The following is a 19,052-nucleotide window of genomic DNA, read 5'->3' as shown; positions in this document are numbered from 1 at the left end:
GTGTGTGTGTCAGCAAACCAGCCCCTGTGAGTATGGAATCAGTCCCCTGTGCTTGCTTGTGTGCACGTCTAGACCTTGGTTTGGGGGTTTCTGTGGTTGGGACAGGTAGGGTGCTAGGAATCGTGGGTGGTGCAGGGGCAGGAGGGGTGCGGGACTGTTGGAGGGGGACACTGCTGCCGTCAGGGAGGAGGCCACGGACTGATTGGTCCTCTGTAGGGCAGACATGCCCAGGGAAATGCCCTCCATGAATGACACCAGTTTGTCAACAGACCTGTGTGTGCATGGAGGACCTTCAGCATCGCCGTCTGCCCTACATGGATCTGTCGAAGTAAGTCCACAGACTCCTCACTCAGGGCAGCAGGGGACACAGGGGCAGGGGGTGCGATGCCTGGCACAAAGGAGACATGCTCACGAGCACGGGAGCCCACAGGGACCTCTGGGATGGGAGCCGATGGGAGGGGGGTGGTGGTGGTGGTGGTGGCGGGGGCGGGAACAGCCTCACTAGCTGGGGTTTGGTGGCTGCTGACACCCGCCTCCACAAGGGAGTCATCCTCAGAGCTGCTGTGGCCCTCAGCTGGGGGGGATGCTGCTGACGACTCCTCTGTTTGGCTCAACTCGCCCTCCATGCCACTGAGTCCACCCGACTCCTCTCCTTCTGTCCCTGTAAGGCTCTGTGGCTCCTCCTGGTCTGTGGAGCTGTCCCCTCCTGTGGCCGTGGATGTATCTGGATAGGAATAGGAAGTAACAGAACTACATCAGCCACCTGCACCAACTGCACACACCACAGTGAGTACATCACATCACAGGGCAAGCCCTGGCATCATCAGCTAAACACAGCTAAAAGTGCCAACACTGTTTAGGATAAGACAATTGTCATTCCCAACATCAACCATGGCACACATATCCCTCCTTGACTTTCACACATGTGTCCGTTGCATGTTGGATGCTAACACTCCAATGAGCCAACATGCACCACCCACACATCAGTTGTACATGCAAGTGAACATGTAGGAGTATGTCACTATAAACACAGCACATCTCTTGCTACTGACTCAGTACAGGTGTCCGGATGAAGGGATGGGCAGAGACTCATTCCACATGCTTGTGATGCATGCCAGCAACACACACTATGATGTACTCCTGTCCTGATGGTCAATGCCACAATGCGGTGCATGGTGCACACTTGAACACAATGCAGGCTCACTCATAGCAAGTTAAATGCCATGGCACTGGTATGCCCTGAAAGTCAGTCAACACTGTCTCCTGTCACAGGGGCAGGGCATCCAGACAACAACAATATGCACTGACTCACAATCCTAGCTCTGGGGTAAAGCAAACTCAGCAGATGACCGGCGCACTTGCCCATCTCATGCAAACAACATATCCAGGACCCAGAAGACCCCACATCATGCAAATCAGACATATGAGTGTCAGCAAACACAAATCGCTGTACATTAACACATCACAGTCTGTCATGCATGTAACCCAGTTGCATGAAGGACACAGTTGCATACACCATTGTGCGCTGTCAGATGATCACACACATATATGTCACACAGGTCTTGTCTCTCACAGTCACATCGCAGATGTCATGCTGACCCTCTGAATCATGGAAACCCCAGTTGTACGAATCAACAAGCCACACCCTGATGACACAGAGGCAGACACCTGAGGGCACATGTCTCTGAGCACAACCTGCAACTTCATACACAGGAGTGGGATTACAGAGTGTTTGTAAATGCCCTTGAGGGGGCATGGCTGGCCAGGACTAAGTGAAACAGTGTTTGGCCCTGGACAGTAGTCAGGTGGCTAAGCAAGTGTTATGTTATGTCATGTTATGTTAAGGCGATTTCTAAAGCGCACGATTACCCGAAGGTGTCCTGGCGCTAGTTACTTCTCTTTAGGCAAGGCCAGGGCAGGCAGAGTTATTTATCAAAAAGCCAAGTCTTCAAGTCCTTTCTAAAACTTAACAGATTATTGGCATTTCTCAAATGAAATGGGAGCTTATTCCAGGCCTTTACCGCACAGAAAGTGAAGCTTCGGCCGACCCAAAGGGCTTTTTTTGTTAATGGGACGGCGGTCAGTTTCGCTTCAGATGATCGAAGCGTGCGCATTGGGGTATACCATTGAAATTGCCTTTTAAGGTGGTCAGGTCCCTCTCCATGCAGAGCTTTAAACACCATGCATAGTGATTTAAACTGTACCCGGTTTCTAACCGGGAGCCAGTGCAGTTTTTTTTATCACATTGGAGATCGGGGCGAATTTGGGGTTATCCGTAAGGAGTCTGGCCGTGGCATTTTGGAGCATCTGAAGCTTGTGCAACAGTGTTTGCTATATGTTTAAATATAAACTGTTGCAGTAGTCCAGCCTTGATAAAACCAGGGCCGTTACCACGGTTTTACGATAGTCTAGCGGCAGAAGATTCAAGGCTTTTTTCACTGTTGTTAAAACGTACCCTGTTTTGGAGACTACCTCATTGACCTGGGCTCCCATGGAAAGTTTCTCATCTAGCAAGATCCCCAAATTTTTGACCTTCTTAGCTGGGATGGGGAGTGATCCCAGTGAAGTTGGCCACCATGAGGGAGTCCAAAAGTTGGTGTTGTTTCCAAACAACATCACCTTAGTTTTATCCGAGTTCAGCCTCAGGCAGTTACCTGCCATCCATCGTCCGATTTCTTCCATACATGACTGGAAGCGCCTGTCCAATCCTGTTTCTTTGCCAGGTAGTAGCGACATCACAATTTGTGTATCGTCTGCATACGAGGTGATCCCAAACCCGTAAGCACTAATAACTGGTGCCAAGGTAGAAACATATACATTGAAAAGAGTCGAGCTCAGGGACGACCCCTGCGGGACGCCACATGGTAATGAAAAAGGTTTTGATTGAAATTTGCCCAATGCTACTATCTGGTTTCTGTCGGAGAGAAATGAATTAAGCAACTCCCAAGCTTTGCCCTCTACACCGCATTCTCTTAGACGGTCCATCAAAATCCCATGATGGACCGTATCGAATGCGGCTGAAAGATCTAGCAAGATCAGGGCTGCCCTGCCTCCCTGGTCCACTGCTGCTCTAATCTCCTCTGTGGCTTTAATCAGGGCAGACTCAGTGCTATGTCCTTCCCTGAAACCATGTTGGGAAGAATCCAGCATATGGGCTTTCTTTAAGAAGGCACTGAGTTGTCTATTCATTGCCTTTTCTACCATCTTCGCGGGAAGAGGAAGGCGGGAGATTGGCCGAAAGTTATTGGGATCGTGAGGGTCAAGGCTGGGCTTTTTTAAAAGAGGTAGTATGGAAGCCATCTTCCATTGTTTAGGAAACTGTCCACCTTCGTACATACCATTAAAAATGGAAGTAAGACACCGTGCAATAGGGACAGTGGCAATTTTGATAATTTTCAATGGGCATGGATCCAAAGGTGAACCAGATTTAGCACCTGTTAACAGATCCAACGTGTCCTGCACTGTCAGTGGATTAAAATCCTTCATGGTCCCTGCCGGAAATGTTGAGTATTCCAACTCACTAACTTCAGTCGAGGCATCCTTTTTTGGGTCACAAAGGCCTGAAAATATATTTGTAACCTTTGTTCGAAAGAACGTGGCAATCTCGTCGCAGAGATCAGGGCTAGACTGGATGGTGGATGGCCTTAGAACGGCCAACTTGGAGACCGTAAGAAAGAGCTAGAGTTCTTGGCCAATTCTATTTGAGATGAGTAATATTTCTGTATGGCCAACCGAACCGCTTGCTTATAAATTTGCTGGCTAGATTTATATAATACCTTCTCAGTATCGAGGTACCCTTTCCTCCAGTTACACTCCAGTCGTTTGCAAGTACACTTTTGCATTTTTATCTCCTCTGTGTACCATGGGGCCGAGGGAAGATCTCTTTTAGGAGTGATAAATTTACAAGGGGCTAATTCTTTGCATGCCTGAGAGAGCCATCTAGTATATGAGGCTACCGCTCCTTCAGTTCCCAGTCTTATATGGGCTGCTGAAGAGGTCAGGACTTCATGCAGAGTGCCCGCGTCCACCCTGTTCCATGCTCTAATTTCAATCTGTTCTCTCAAATCTCTGCCCTTAATCTTTTGACTCTCCAAATTGAGATTAAACAGAGCAGCAGCATGATCAGACCAAACCAGGGGCAGTAGACCCACAAAGGACAAGTGTGACATACTTACTATACATACTCCTGAGACCCAAAAATTGGAGTCCCCTGCTGCATGGGTTTGTTTGGAATACCCCAGCCACATGTTGCGAGTCAGACTAGCAATTGGTACACATCTCAAGGGCACACATAGATCACATGTCAGATCTCAGGCATTGTGTAAACAATTGACCCACCCATGAAACACACAACAGATTCACGGGAACTGATGCTGACCAGTACCTGAAGCATAGCTGACTGCAGGCCCACAGTGCCCTAGTGACACAAGCAACAGATTGGAGGGGCCACACCTGTGGAACAGATGAGGAGGGTGCATCACACAAATGAGGGACCTGAGTTTGGGACTACAAGAGCTACGCAACGTGGAAGTGTGACCAGGACAAAAGACTGCTATTTGTATGTCAGACACAGTACACAGATCAGACATGGACTCACCCCTTCCTGCTGCTGTCTGGCCTTCAGCTGCCTATCCAGGTCCGGGAAGACCACCGCCCAGATCCGGAGCATGTGGGGAGTCAGGGTCCGGTGTCCACCCCTCCTGCGTGGAGGTGACAGGTTCAACTGGACTCTAGCTATCCTCCGGGTCCAGCCCCGAAGGTCCTGCCACCTCTTCTGGCAGTTGCGGATCCAGCGCTTGTAGACCCCCACAGAACGAACAGCCCGGGCGATGGTCAGCCAGATCTCCTGCTTCTGGTGGGCATCAACCTGTGAGGAGGACATAGTGAAAAGTACATTAACCCACATGCCCCAGATTGCTGCAGCACACATTTGGATAGACATGTCATCATCACAAAGGGAAATAAATTACACAGGTCGTGCAACCATGGGGATTGCAAAAGCACATGCATGTCTGACATGTTAACAATGCCTGGATAGTTTGAGTTTGCAATAATGCACTTTAGCAGCAGGAAAACTATTCATTGCATGTACCTACACACTTTGGGGGATGAAAGCAGTCATTGAGACTGCTTGCCACTGGTGTACACACTGCTAGTACTGCTAGTCAGACAACATGCATAATTAGGAAGGCAGTGGACTGCACACTCACCTGCTCCCCTGGTCTCCCATAGAGCTTTATGTACTCTGGAAGGAGCCCGTCCAGCAGGGCCTGGTTCTCCTCCTCAGTGAAGGCTGGGGCCCTCTCCAGAGTACGTGCCATAGCAGGAGCCAGAGGATGCAGAGACAGCAGCAGTGGTAGCAGTGATGTGGTCCAGTAGCATGTAGTGCAGGCAAGTGAGCTCCCTGGGGGCCAGCCAGCCTTATATCTGTCCTGCAGAGGCAGACTCTGTGCCATGTGTCTCAAGTGATAGGTCCAACACAGTTGCACTCTATGAATCTGGCCAATCCATTTAAAAGTATGACTCGTACACGCCTTCCGCATCATTCAAATCTTTACCTTCATGCAATACTTGAAATTGCAAGATTGTTGTAGGCATCCAACTGAATTTCCAGTGCACAACTCGTACAACTTTTGAATCTGCATCCGTCTCCATGACAGTCCAGAGCCAATGGGTGCGCACGGCTCGTTCAACTGACTGTACAACGCGTATTTTGAATGTACACATGCACCCGTCTCCATACAATTCAATGGCCAAGGCATACTCCTGTCTCGGACCATGCCTGTCCGACACGTATGCATGATAGTCACCCGCGTCGGACCTCATTGCATTCACTGCCAAAGCGTACGCACGGCTCGGACATGACCCGTGCAATGCGTACGCATTGTCACCCGCGTCGCACCTCATTGCATTCAATGCCAAAGCATACGCACGGCTCGGACATGACCCGTGCAATGTGTACACATTGTCACCCGCGTCGGCCCTCATTAGTGTTACTATTTTAGGGATGCAACACACATATACTGGCCATGGACACCTGCGCACACCTGCCACATTATAGCATTGGCCACACAGTGTCCCATGGCATGTAAGGCTGCATTCCCTGGGTGTTTGGAGGGGCCACAGCAGTTTTTTTCGTCTGGCACTTTGTGCAGCCACTCCCAGGCTGTGCAAGTGTACATGGGGGCAGAATCCTTTGTGTCTTGTGCACATTACCACTGTGATGTGCAATTGGACAGTAATGGGCATGAGTCAAGGCCACAGTGTCAGGTTGGATATGTTTAGGACATGTCACATACACCCTGAGTCCTGGGGGTGATGGCATGTACGTCACAGTGAGACCTGTGGCCACAATACTGATGTGCACCCACAGTCTGTGTGCATGTTGTGTCTCAGATGTGTCTGATCACATGTTACCAATGGGTGACAGTCTCCACATCCATGTGGTATATTCATCAACCTTGATGGGGTGTGTGTCTAAGAGACGTACATGTAGGGCCGGCAGGAACAACAGTGGCCACTACCTGTGGGACTTACGCTTGCCTTGTGGTGTGTACGTGCTACGCCATGTCCATTGCTGTGTTGATGTGGCAGCCCTGCACTTCTTTGCTACCGGTACCTTCCAGTACAATGTGGCTACTGCTGGTGGTTGTGAGAAAGTGGCTCTGTATATACTGTTCCCTAATGGGTCCACAGTCCCCCAGAGGCTGATAGAGGTCAAAGTTAGGTATGACCTTACTCTCAAAAGTGGTAGCTTGGTCGAGCAGTAAGGCAGTACCTGAGGAAAGTGTAAAGCATTTATTGTACACACTCAGTCAGCAAATGGTTTCACACACTCAATAACTGAACTCTAGGCCAATGGTTTATATATATAAAATATATGCTTGTTTTATTTTTAGAACCACAAAGGGAATAAAAATATACTTTTCTCAGAATGAGAGATTGAATATAAATACTTTTGCAATAAGCAATGGATTTTTGTAAACAGTCACAGTTGGTTGCAATAAACAATCCTATTTCCTAAACATAACAATGCATTGAGCTCAATGGTAAATTCAGGTTATCTTGTAATAAATTACTTTTCAGATTACTTTTGAAATTCCAGGTCTGGCTCCTAGATCCAGCTCTGGGTCAGTACTCAGAATCAAGTGATGAAAGTCGACTTAATAACTGTAATGATTTTTAAATAATATTTAGCTATTTCAAAAGTTAGCACTTGGAAAATATTTCAAAGAAAACATTCAATGGATCTCTATGGCAAGAAATTCAAATTGCAGGTAGAGTACTTTATCGTTACTTTAGTAATCCAGGACTGGGTACGTAGACCCAGGACTGGGGTCCTTATCAGAAACAGGTAAGTAATTTCGTTTGCAGAAATGGTACGATTTTAAAAGAATATTTCAATTTTGCAAAAATAGACACTTAGAAGAAATTTCACAGAAAAGCAGACAATGGTTTCCCATGGAAGAAAAATGAGCTAGAGGTAAGTACAGGGCTGGGCACCAAGATCCAGCACTGGGAGCTCACCTAAGAGCAGGTGAGTAAATTCGTTTTTGTCACTTGGCTGATTTTTAGTGAATATTTGCAGTTTTGAAAAGTTCACACTTAGAAGATTTTTCAAGAAAAAGCCAGTCAATGTTACCCTATGAGGAAAATGAAGTTAGCGGTTTAAGGGTAAGTACCCGACTGGCAGAGTTGAAATTCCGGGCATAGACTCAGGGGTCCCCCAGTGTCAGGTAGGTACAGTTGGTTCACCCTCAGCGGTTTCAGGACGGCCGGGTGCAGAGAGAGTTAGGCCCAATGTTATCCTATGAGGGATAGGGGGGCCTTGGTTGGTGGCTGCTGTCTGGCAAGCCACGCGGCTGTGGGAGCTGGGCTCCTGGTCACTTACTCAGGGCAAGTGGGGACGTAGGTTAGTGTAGAGAGTGCACTGCCAGGGCCACTCGGGCGGCTGGGTGCAGGGTGCTTTTGAGCCTTCGGGCGCTCAATGGAAGTCAATGGGAATGTTCCGGTTTGGAAAAAGGCTGCAAGCTCGGGGACGAGGATGCTTCAGATGCCACCACCACTTCGAGAGGTAGTTGTAGGTTAGGTGGGTACCCCGGGATTGGGCACAGGGGGCCGCAGGGCGCCGGGTGCAGGGGTGCCTTTTGATGTCGGGAATCTTACCCTCTTGTTGATCGTGGTTGGGGTGGCACTCTGTTCTGAGGCTGCAGACTTCTTCCGGAATGTCGAGGGGGGTCCTTGGGTGCCGGACTCGGGGTCACAGTCGCCGTGGGGTCGTCCTCAGGGTCTTTGTTCACTCCGGCACTGGCCAGGCTTGGCTGGTGCAGAGTGTGCTGGGTTCGCGGTTCCGGGCTGCTGCCAGGGGTTAGAGATAGGTTTCTGAGTAGAGCCTCTACTCATGGGAGTCCCAGGGGCTTTAGAGTTCAAAGGTAGCCAGTTCCTCCGGGGTTTTTGAGGTTGCTGGCCACAAGAGATGCCGCGCTGGAGCAGGAGCAGGTTCGAGGGTCGACAGGCCGGCCAAAGCAGTTGGTGTCTTCCTCTTTTTAGCAGCTGCAGGGCAGGTCTTTGTTCTTCTTGCTCTTCTTGTAGTTTCGAATCTGGGATCTGGGGAAGGAAGGTTCAGGGGGCCCCTAAATACTAGATTTAGGGGCGTTACAGGTAGGTGAAGGCCAGGGACCAATGGGTCCTTGTCCTGGGGTGGGTACACCCCGTATCCTGCCTCTCTCCTGTGGGAGGGGGGCAGTAGCCTAATCCTGATAGGGTAGGGCCTCCCATCTTCAAGATGGCGAGAGCCCGGAGATGTGCTTCACCTCGCCTCCCCCACCTGAGGGGTGGGGTGGGCAGGCTGGCACATCCCCTGTCCTTGTATGGGGTTTCCGGCCAAGCTTCCTGCCAGAGTGGGGGGTTGCAGTGGCCTGGGGAAACTCCAACTGGCGGCATGCCTTTGAAGCTTCCCTTTGCTCATCCTGGGGGAGGAGATTTCTCACCTCACCCAGGATGTGCATTGTTGCAGGCCCGGGAGAGCAGGGGCTCTCCCACCCAGGGGTCCAGCAACGTGTCTGCTGTGTGGCAGCCTGGGCAGTCTCAGAGCAGACGTGGATTGTAGGTTAGCTGTAAGGGGGCATCTCTAAGATGCCCTCTGGGGTGCTTAGTACATTAAATCCCACACTGGCATCAGTGTGGGTTTAATGTGCTGAGAAGTTTGATACCAAACTTCCCAGTCTTCAGTGTTGCCATTATGGTGCTGTGGAGTTCGTGTTTGACGAGCTCTCAGCACCATGTACTTGTAAAAGGCAGCACTGTACTTACAGTGCCCAGGAATGGACCTGGGTACTGTAGGGGCACAGGGCTCCTGCTCCTGTGCCCACACCATAGGCATAAGGCACCCAGCCAGAGGGGTGGCTGACATATGCCTTGGCAGTGTAGGTGATGGGCATGGCACACAGAGATGTGTGCCATGTCGACTCTTTGTTTTGTCCTGGACCCAGACACTCAGCCTGCAAAGGCAGTGTGTGTGTGAAAGGGTACAGGGCCTCTAAGGGTGGCACAATGAGTGCTGCAGCCCTTAGAGGCCTTCCCTGGTCACAAGGCCCTGGGTACCTAGGGTACCATTTACCAGGGGCTGACATGTGGCCAGGGTTTGCCAATTGGGAGTTTGTGTGTTTTAAGGAAGGAACATAGGCCCTGGGCACCTGATTGGCAGGAGCCCAGGGCACAACAAGGAAAAGTGCATCAGCTATTAGGCAAAAAAAAGGGGGGGTTACTGCAACAGAAACCCACTTTCTCACACAAGCCCCCCCCAGCCCAAAGGCCAGGAGACTTCTGCCAAAGCTGGGAGAGTCTACCTAGTCTTTCAGGCGAGGAAGAGTTGGGGAAGTGGTTTGAAAGTTGCAGGGCCTACTCTGCCTTACATCCTTCTGCCTAGGTCAGTCCCTTTGGGGAGCTGGCCTGTCTTATTAGTTTCAGGACCTAACTCCCAAGGCTCCTCTCCTTGTCTTTTACTGTCCTGGTCCCATCTTTCTCTTTTGGGTTTAGAGGTGTATACCTCGGTAGTTTCTAACTTAGCCAGGGCTAGGCCCAGCTTACCCACAGAGGCTACCCACAGCTTGAGCAACCCCACCATGACCAATAAGGTCAGGGGGCCTGACTTGCTATTTGGCAGGGGGTTAGGCCACCATGCCAAGGATAGGGCTGCCATGAAGGCTAACACCCAGCAGAGGCTGCTGACAGCTGTCAGTGCCCAGAACCACACCTTTAGCTCCTGACTGGCAAGTGAGGGGGCTATTTTATAGTTCTCTTTGGGTCCTGGCTGTTGGTCTGTTTGAGGATAGGGGGTCCCTACTCTTGGTAGGGAACACCCCTCCTCTACCCCTTGTTCTGCCACCTGAGGAGCCACTAATTCAGGCTGGACAGTTGCCTGACTAGTCAGGTCTTGCTGTTGGCTAGGGGGGGCTTTACCAGTGCCATTTTGGGAGTTTTCCCTTACTGGGATAGAATCTCCCTGGCTCTCTGGAACTGTGGCTAACAGTTGCCCACCTTTCCTACCCTGTTTCTTCTCACTCTTTTGGGACTCAGCTGCACTGACTGCAGGTTGAGCCCCCACAGGTTCTTTGGGCGAGGCCTGGCATTGGGCCAGCACCTCTCTTTGGCTCAGTTCCACATCTAAGTGATCATTCCCCAAGAGACAATCAAGGGGGAGGTTTTTACTGACTATCACTTTTCTCCATCTAAGGGACCCAGCTGTGGCTAGGGGCACTATAGCCACAGGCCTAACAGTGACTCCTCCTGGGACAGTTCTTACCCTTCTTGTTTCCCCTGGGACATATTGGTGTGGGAATACCAACCTGTCATGTACCACAGTGTGACTGGCACAGGTATCTCTCAGGGCAGTGGCTGGGATTCCATTCACCAGTAGGTGGTGGAAGTGTCTACTTCCTTCTGGGATCTCCAGCTTGCTTCTTGGGCCCATTCCCCAGTTGAAAGCTAGGAGGACTTCCTCATCTGAGGACCCTCCCTCCCAAGCTACACTGGCAACCCCTGGGGCTACTCTAGTCACCCCTGGAGCTGTACTAGGAACCTTATTTTTAGGACAGCTAGAGTCCTGGGTGTGGTGTCCAGCCTTCTGACAGTTGAAACACCATATTCTGTTGGGATCCCAATTCTCACCTTGGTACCCTGGTTTAGTTTGTGAGGTGTCTTTGGGCCCACCCTCCTGGTCAGGTTTTTGGGGGGCTACCTGGGACTCCTTTCTTTTATCCACAAGGGGTTCACTCTCTTTCTTCTGGGGAGGCTTTGGGACCCCTTGGTTCTGGTCCCTCCCAGTGGACGTCCTAGTCACCCTAGTCTTGACCCAATGGTCTGCCTTTTTTCCCAATTCTTGGGGGGATTTTAGACCTAGGTCTACCAAATGCTGATGCAACTTTTCATTTGTGCAGTTACTCAAAATATGTTCCTTCATGAATAAATTGTACAATCCAGTAAAATCCTGCACACCATGTCCAGCTAACCAACCATCCAGTGTCTTCACTGAGAAATCTACAAAATCAATCCAGGACTGGGTCTGGGTTTTGTGAGCCCCCCTGAATCTAATTCTATACTCCTCAGTGGTGAATCCAAATCCCTCAATCAGAGCTTCCTTCATGAGGTCATAGGATCCTGCTTCTGGCCCAGAGAGGGTCAGAAGCCTGTCTCTGCAGTTACCAGAGAACAGTTCCCATAGGAGTGCCCCCCAGAGAGGTTTCTTTACTTTTCTGATATCACAAGCCCTCTCAAAGGCTGTGAACCATTTGGTGATATCATCACCTTCCTCAAATTTAGGGACAATCCCTTTGGGGATTTTAAGGTCAGAAGTTTCCTCCCTATCCTTGTTTTTATTATTGCTGCCACCATTGATGGGTGCTAAACCCATCTCTCTCCTTTCCTTTTCTAGAGCCAGGAGCCTGGACTCTAGATCTATTCTTTTGGCCAGCCTCACAAGGCTGTCCCCTTCACTGGGGGGTCCCCCAGTGTTGTCTCTGGGACCAGAGCCACCTGTGTGGTCTCTAGGTGCCCAGATGCCAATTCTTGTGTTGGAGGGTATGGGTGCCATCTCCTCCCTAGGGAATAGTATGGGGAGGTTGTTGTCCACCTCCTCTGTTTCCCTTTCCTCATCTGACTGGCCATCACCATGTTCAGATGGGTGGTCTTTAGCATACTCAGCCAGGAGCTCCTGGAGCCCTTGTTTGGTTGGATGCAGACCCATTTGTAAATTTTTGAGTTTACAGAAGGACCTCAATTCCTTGAAAGACAAGTGTAAGTAAGGTGTGAGGTCGAGCTCCTCCACCAGGTCCATGTTATTATTATCACTAATAGCTGGGTTTGTTTGAGACATTCTAACCTGACAGTTCTAACCCTCTACCCTGACTATAGTGACTTTTATTTTTCTAAAATTCTAATGGGACTTAACCAAGGCCCTAGCAAGACTTTTAGTAATTTTGGAAAAACCAATCAGAATTCTAAAGGCAATTTTTAAGAGTTCTGTCGTGTGATCAGATGGTAACCAAGTAGTCCAACAAATGCAAGTTTGTATCCCACCGCTGATCCACCAATGTGAGAAAGTGGCTCTGTATATACTGTTCCCTAATGGGTACAGGGTGTACAGAGTCCACAGTCCCCCAGAGGCTGATAGAGGTCAAAGTTAGGTATGACCTTACTCTCAAAAGTGGTAGCTTGGTCGAGCAGTAAGGCAGTACCTGAGGACAGTGTAAAGCATTTATTGTACACACTCAGTCTGCAAATGGTTTCACACACTCAATAACTGAACTCTAGGCCAATGGTTTATATATATAAAATATATGCTTGTTTTATTTTTAGAACCACAAAGGGAATAAAAATATACTTTTCTCAGAATGAGAGATTGAATATAAATACTTTTGCAATAAGCAATGGATTTTTGTAAAAAGTCACAGTTGGTTGCAATAAACAATCCTATTTCCTAAACATAACAATGCATTGAGCTCAATGGTAAATTCAGGTTATCTTGTAATAAATTACTTTTCAGATTACTTTTGAAATTCCAGGTCTGGCTCCTAGATCCAGCTCTGGGTCAGTACTCAGAATCAAGTGATGAAAGTCGACTTAATAACTGTAATGATTTTTAAATAATATTTAGCTATTTCAAAAGTTAGCACTTGGAAAATATTTCAAAGAAAACATTCAATGGATCTCTATGGCAAGAAATTCAAATTGCAGGTAGAGTACTTTATCGTTACTTTAGTAATCCAGGACTGGGTACCTAGACCCAGGACTGGGGTCCTTATCAGAAACAGGTAAGTAATTTCGTTTGCAGAAATGGTACGATTTTAAAAGCATATTTCAATTTTGCAAAAATAGACACTTAGAAGAAATTTCACAGAAAAGCAGACAATGGTTTCCTATGGAAGAAAAATGAGTTAGAGGTAAGTACAGTTGTGGACACTTTTCAGAGTCAGGGCTGGGCACCAAGATCCAGCACTGGGAGCTCACCTAAGAGCAGGTGAGTAAATTCGTTTTTGTCACTTGGCTGATTTTTTGTGAATATTTGCAGTTTTGAAAAGTTCACACTTAGAAGATTTTTCAAGAAAAAGCCAGTCAATGTTACCCTATGAGGAAAATGAAGTTAGCGGTTTAAGGGTAAGTACCCGACTGGCAGAGTTGAAATTCCGGGCATAGACTCAGGGGTCCCCCAGTGTCAGGTAGGTACAGTTGGTTCACCCTCAGCGGTTTCAGGACGGCCGGGTGCAGAGAGAGTTAGGCCCAATGTTATCCTATGAGGGATAGGGGGGCCTTGGTTGGTGGCTGCTGTCTGGCAAGCCACGCAGCTGTGGGAGCTGGGCTCCTGGTCACTTACTCAGGGCAAGTGGGGACGTAGGTTAGTGTAGAGAGTGCACTGCCAGGGCCACTCGGGCGGCTGGGTGCAGGGTGCTTTTGAGCCTTCGGGCGCTCAATGGAAGTCAATGGGAATGTTCAGGTTTGGAAAAAGGCTGCAAGCTCGGGGACGAGGATGCTTCAGATGCCACCACCACTTCGAGAGGTAAGTTGGGTAGTTGTAGGTTAGGTGGGTACCCCGGGATTGGGCACAGGGGGCCGCAGGGCGCCGGGTGCAGGGGTGCCTTTTGATGTCGGGAATCTTACCCTCTTGTTGATCGCGGTTGGGGTGGCACTCTGTTCTGAGGCTGCAGACTTCTTCCGGAATGTCGATGGGGGTCCTTGGGTGCCGGACTCAGGGTCACAGTCGCCGTGGGGTCGTCCTCAGGGTCTTTGTTCACTCCGGCACTGGCCAGGCTTGGCTGGTGCAGAGTGTGCTGGGTTCGCGGTTCCGGGCTGCTGCCAGGGGTTAGAGATAGGTTTCTGAGTAGAGCCTCTACTCATGGGAGTCCCAGGGGCTTTAGAGTTCAAAGGTAGCCAGGTCCTCCGGGGTTTTTGAGGTTGCTGGCCACAAGAGATGCCGCGCTGGAGCAGGAGCAGGTTCGAGGGTCGACAGGCCGGTAGGGCTGGGGCCAAAGCAGTTGGTGTCTTCCTCTTTTTAGCAGCTGCAGGGCAGGTCTTTGTTCTTCTTGCTCTTCTTGTAGTTTCGAATCTGGGATCTGGGGAAGGAAGGTTCAGGGGGCCCCTAAATACTAGATTTAGGGGCGTTACAGGTAGGTGAAGGCCAGGGACCAATGGGTCCTTGTCCTGGGGTGGGTACACCCCCTATCCTGCCTCTCTCCTGTGGGAGGGGGGCAGTAGCCTAATCCTGATAGGGTAGGGCCTCCCATCTTCAAGATGGCGAGAGCCCGGAGATGTGCTTCACCTCGCCTCCCCCACCTGAGGGGTGGGGTGGGCAGGCTGGCACATCCCCTGTCCTTGTATGGGGTTTCCGGCCAAGCTTCCTGCCAGAGTGGGGGGTTGCAGTGGCCTGGGGAAACTCCAACTGGCGGCATGCCTTTGAAGCTTCCCTTTGCTCATCCTGGGGGAGGAGATTTCTCACCTCACCCAGGATGTGCATTGTTGCAGGCCCGGGAGAGCAGGGGCTCTCCCACCCAGGGGTCCAGCAACGTGTCTGCTGTGTGGCAGCCTGGTCAGCCTCAGAGCAGACGTGGATTGTAGGTTAGCTGTAAGGGGGCATCTCTAAGATGCCCTCTGGGGTGCTTAGTACATTAAATCCCACACTGGCATCAGTGTGGGTTTAATGTGCTGAGAAGTTTGATACCAAACTTCCCAGTCTTCAGTGTTGCCATTATGGTGCTGTGGAGTTCGTGTTTGACGAGCTCTCAGCACCATGTACTTGTAAAAGGCAGCACTGTACTTACAGTGCCCAGGAATGGACCTGGGTACTGTAGGGGCACAGGGCTCCTGCTCCTGTGCCCACACCATAGGCATAAGGCACCCAGCCAGAGGGGTGGCTGACATATGCCTTGGCAGTGTAGGTGATGGGCATGGCACACAGAGATGTGTGCCATGTCGACTCTTTGTTTTGTCCTGCACCCAGACACTCAGCCTGCAAAGGCAGTGTGTGTGTGTAAGGGTACAGGGCCTCTAAGGGTGGCACAATGAGTGCTGCAGCCCTTAGAGGCCTTCCCTGGTCACAAGGCCCTGGGTACCTAGGGTACCATTTGCCAGGGGCTGACATGTGGCCAGGGTTTGCCAATTGGGAGTTTGTGTGTTTTAAGGAAGGAACATAGGCCCTGGGCACCTGATTGGCAGGAGCCCAGGGCACAACAAGGAAAAGTGCATCAGCTATTAGGCAAAAAAAAGGGGGGGTTACTGTAACAGAAACCCACTTTCTCACAGTGGTATGTCGCAAACGATGTTTAGTCGGGTGCTACGCGATGTCTTGGAGGGGATGTTGCAATTCTTCGACCTGTATATCAAGTTCCCGAGCCCAGATGAACTCCCTGAAATTAAGGATGCCTTTTATACACTTGGGAAGATGCTGAACGTCATCGGATCTATAGATGGGATACATGTTGCCCTGATGACACCACAGGCACATGAGCAGGCATACCGGAACAGGAAGCACTACCATTCGATCAATGCTCTGGTGGTCTGTCTTGCTGACATGTCGATCACACATGTGTGTGCATGGTTCCCTGGTTCGGCGCACGATGCCTACATTATGAGGAGTAGTCGCATTGCAACGCTGGTGTCACAGATGCCAGCTCAGCATGCCTGGCTTGTCGGTGTGTACTGACTGTTTCTCATTGTGTGTGTTTGTCACTGTTGTATTCCGCACTCCTACAAAACTCAGCTACTTGTTCATTTTTGTGTGTGTAGGTGACTCCGGATACCCCAACGTGCCGTGGTTGCTGACACCCCTCAGGAACCCTGTCACACCAGCTGAGATGCGCTACAATGAGGCACATGGTCGGAGCTGGAGGGTGATTGAGCGGACATTCGGCCTCCTGAAAAGCCGCTTTCGCTGCCTGGACAAGACTGGAGGGGCCTCCCATATGAGCCTGCAAAGGTGTGCAAAATAATCCTTGTCTGCTGCATGCTACCCAACATGGCAGTGCGGAAGGAGGTGCCTCTCATCCAGGATGACAATGACAACGACCAACCTCCGGCACCTGTGGAGGATCCCAGCCTGGGCAAGATGCCAGTGATGATGAAGATGATGGTGACGTCCGCTCCCAGCTCATCAACAACTTCTTCACCTTAATGTGAGTTTCCAGGGTTGTTATGTGAATGTATGGAGGTTGCCTGGAATGTGTTGAGCCAGCTCTGTTGCTGTCTGAGTGTGTCTGTGTGCCACTTGACTGGATGCTTGCTGTGATGTGTCCATTCAGCTGGTGTGTACTCCACAATAGGGTAGTACTGCTAACTAGTGTTTGTGTAGGTATTTTGCAACATGTTTTGTGCATGTGTATTGCATTTCTCTCCTGTTCTTCTGTGCTTTTGACTGTATCTTGTCTGTCCTTCCCAGGGTACTTTGCCTGTTGTGTGGTCAACACTGACCCCCAACACCCAGAAGCCAACACCAGTGTGGAAGTTGACAATTCCCATCAACTGATGTACCACATATCCCTGGACTTCCATTCTCCAACACATTGGGAGCGTGTGTCCACTGTTACGTAGAATTACCGTGCAACTAGTGTGGAATAAACGTGTTGCCGATGTGTAATGAACCTGTGCTACGCTTTGTTATGTGCGTTGTCTGTCTTCCCACATCTGAGTGACATCTGCTTACCTCACCTGTGGACTTGTTATCACTGATTGGGCTTAGTGTTGTGTCTGTGCATGCCAATGTGTTTCAGGTCAACATCATTGTGTGTGATGAGTAACATGGCCATTGTGAGTATGTTTTGTGTTGCCATAGTGGTGTGTGTCCCTCACATGTGTCACATCCCCATGACTCACCTTACGTTGGTCACATTGTTGCAGTATTTGGCATGTACTGTGTTGTGTAGCAGATCGACGTCTCCCTGAACATGGCAAGTTGGAATCACAACAGAGGCAAGTATGGTGTACTGGTGAGTTTATTTACAAACATGTGTGAGGGAAGTGCACAGGATGGTGGGTGCTGTACAGTGGTTTGGGAATCCAAAGTTCACATTGGAGTTGGAAGTGCTGGTAGATGAAATGTCCAGAGTAAAGTTCACAGTCATCTAATACATTGGCCCAACATGAACCCTCCATGTCATGTGGGCGAGTTGTGTGCGACTGGACAAGGTGAACGGGTTGCGCACAAAGAACATTGTCCAGAACAGGTTTGGAGGCCCTGGGGGATGTGCTGGGACATCTGCCTCTCACATGTCCTTCTTTGGACGACCCCTCTTCTTCCGGGGGGGGGGGGGATCCTCATGTGCAGGCCTCTGCGGTGCAGGGGACTCTCCGCCAGAGTCCTCCTCCCTCCCTGTGGCTCTGGCAGATGGTGTTGCGACAGATGTTGTGGGCACACAGGGGGGTGTGGACAAGTTGGTGTTGATCTGGCAGAGGCATTGTAGTATGTCAAGATGCACCGCAGTGATGTCATCCCACTTGGCCTCTATGCGGGCATGGTGGGCGACCTGCTCGTTGTAGTGAAGGTGTCCACATACATTGCTATGTTGGCATGGGCGCGTTAGCTTTTAGAAAGCCATCTTGCCACTTTTGCTGCTTTTGCACGCGACACTGCAGATACATGTTATTATTTGAGAAGCTGCTTGCTTGCCTTTGCTTCACATGAGAACCATCTGTTGTTCACCTCCCTGGACGTGCACTGCGACCTTGGTCTGAACATTGTGTGCAAAACACTTTGAGCAGCCAGACAATGTATGTTTTTGAATCCAGGTTGATCGGCCCACTCTCTGGCCATGGTATGCGCACAGCTGCAGGTGCCTGGGTGTCGAGAGCCTTTAATGTTGCAGTTTGCATGCGTTTGAGGCACATTCTAGAGAAGAACATTTCCAGGCGCAGAGCAAAGCTGATCCTGTGATGTGATCCACCTAAAGCTGATCTTTACGGTATGGGGTTCCCCATTCAAGCCTGAGAGACCTTCTGCTAGTCTAATAATATTAGTTTACTAGCGAAAGGAAGGTGGCTGTATGTCACTGTCATTTAGACTATGATTTCTCCTTTCATTTTCTATTGTATTGTAACAGTGCTGATGGTTTTGATTATAATCATTTGTCTGCTTATGTTAGTCAAAGTACTGCATCTTAGGACACGTAGTTTACAAAATAAACCTTTTAAACTTCACCGTGTCTCTGATTACTTTGTTGTGGATTGATATATGTATAATAGCGAAAAGGTATTTCCGATTCCCACCATTCCTTATAATACTCTTAGTCGCTTGTTCTGGGTTGTCTATACATTGGGACCTCCGTGATGAAACGGATAACGAATTGGACACTGATGCTGGTCGGATAGGGGTTCTGGGTGCTGAGGTGAGTTTTTGGTGCACCACAATTCACTGAGGTCCTGGTTTCCTGCGCATAGTTCTGTGCATAAGCAGAATCCCTGCAACATGGCGCACCTAACGTTTGGTCTTTTGATTTGAAACGCCTTAGTGGCGCTTATATTATTCCACAACACCCTCACTCTTGTTTCCGGATAATTGGAGTGACGGATTT

This window comes from Triturus cristatus, chromosome 3_2 (assembly GCF_964204655.1).
Source record: "Triturus cristatus chromosome 3_2, aTriCri1.1, whole genome shotgun sequence".
NCBI classification, from domain to species: domain Eukaryota; kingdom Metazoa; phylum Chordata; class Amphibia; order Caudata; family Salamandridae; genus Triturus; species Triturus cristatus.
The sequence above is the reverse complement of the archived record's forward strand: the minus strand, read 5'-3'. Positions refer to the sequence as shown.